The sequence below is a fragment of the Myotis davidii genome, unplaced genomic scaffold (assembly GCF_000327345.1).
Source record: "Myotis davidii unplaced genomic scaffold, ASM32734v1 scaffold327, whole genome shotgun sequence".
NCBI lineage: Eukaryota > Metazoa > Chordata > Mammalia > Chiroptera > Vespertilionidae > Myotis > Myotis davidii.
Genome location: NW_006298628.1, coordinates 5,956,695 through 5,958,527, shown reverse-complemented (window position 1 = coordinate 5,958,527; position 1,833 = coordinate 5,956,695). Strand labels below are relative to the sequence as shown.

The 1,833-nt window shown below is 52.9% G+C and overlaps 1 protein-coding gene across 1 annotated transcript in view; it reads right to left on the bottom strand.

Moving 5' to 3' along the window:
* The window catches only part of LOC102767918 (eukaryotic translation initiation factor 1), a 6,766-nt gene that overhangs the window by 2,123 nt on the left and 2,810 nt on the right, over nt 1-1,833 (bottom strand). The window lies entirely within an intron of this gene.

Sequence of the window (1,833 nt, the reverse complement as noted above, 5' to 3'; positions counted from 1 at the left end):
CCCCCACGCACTCGGTTCCCTCTTCCGGTTCCGTGTTTTTGTCCCGGGTGCAGCCCTCCCTGCGCCAGGGGGATTTTCGTGGGCGGAGTGGCCGGCCGTGTTCAGAGGGGATCTGGATGCCGACCCTCCAGAACCGGACAGATGGCCACGGTCTCCTACCCACGTCCTCTGTCGGGGGAGCCAGAGGACGTGGTTTAGGGTGGCCCTTGAATCCACACCCAGTAACATAGCCCAGACTTCATTAACCTAAAGATAACAAGGCCCTTCCGCGGGAGGGACAGCGGGACCTGGACAGAGCTGCTTGGGAACCATCGATCCAGGCAGGAGCCCAGGTGCTGCCCCATCCGGGGCCACGGCAACCGGTGCTGATGGGGAGGCGTTTCCATTGGTGCCGATGGCCGGGCGCCGGTGATCGCTTCACACATTGTGTTTAGTTTTCCGTCCCGGAGCCCCAATGGCGGCTTCTTGGTGTCTCTGTCAGCAGTGCTTTGGGACAGTGTTGTCCGAGGCCCGGTCCAACGATTATTTGGTCCCGTTTTAACAGACTAAGGTTTGAGGTAGAAGCGTGCAAGGCAGTGCCTCTGGCGTGGCAGCTCTGGCTCCGTTTTATTTTATTTTATTGTTATTACTTAATCCTCACCCGAGGACATTTTTTTTCCCATTGATCTTTAGGGCAAGAGGGAGGAGGAGGAGCGAGAGGAGAGGAGAGAGAAACATGCATGTAAGAGACACATCAACTGCCTCCCTCCCCCGCCCCACCTGCACCGCCCAGACCAGGACCTGGGAGGTACCCGGCCTTGACGGGAATGGGACCCAAGACCCTGGGTAGGCGGGCCAACGCTGTAACCACAGAGAAAAACCGGCCAGGTTTTAAAATGGCTCCATTTTAAAATGTCTTTGTTTGCCCTGGCCGGTTTGGCTCAGTGGATAGAGCGTCGGCCTGCGAACTGAAAGGTCCCAGGTTCGATTCCGGTCGAGGGCACATGCCCGGGTTGTGGGCTCGATCCCCCGTGGGGGACTTGCAGGAGGCAGCTGATCCACGATTCTCTCTCATCATGGATGTTTCTCTCTCTCCCTTGTACTTCCTCTCTGAAATCAATAAAAATATATATTTTTTTAAAAAGTATTTATTATACATATTTTGACAACCTTAACTTCATGATTTAGATGAATGCACCATGATGATATCTAAGATATCATTAGGTGAACTTAACCTACAGGTGGGCTAATCTCTAAATTCCTCATTTAGCTAATCTAAGAAAAGAATGCCCATCCAGGGTTCACGGGAAAGGGCCTGACTCGGGGCGGAGGAGAATCCAGGCATCTGAAAGGGTGTTCTTTGTGCTGTACATTGTGTGGGGTAGAGCCTTCCCAGATAGTGGATGCGTTACTTCCTTCAAAGTGGTCGACTTTCCTTACTCTTTCCATTTATTAATTAAAATGTGCTCAGCCCTAGCCGGTTGGGACCTGTGGTTGCAGGGTCCTCCCCGGCCCAGGCCCTGGTCGGGCTCGTGCAGGAGGCAACCCATCGATGTGTTTCTCTCACATGTATGGCGTGAGCAGGGTTCTAATGTTTTCCCCTGTACGGGGAGCCAATCGCTCCGGCATCATTTACTTAGTAATACACCTTGGCCCCACTGACTCATCCTGCCTTCTCTGTCACAATCGTGTTTCTACACGTGTGCCGGTTCACTTTTAGAGTCTTGGCTCTGTTCCCCTGGTTCGTTTATCTCTCGGCCACACGCCCTTACTTAGAGGAGCTCTACACAATGTCTTAATATTAACAGGACGGGCCCCTCCATGTTGTTCTTCAGAATTATCTTGGCTCTTGTT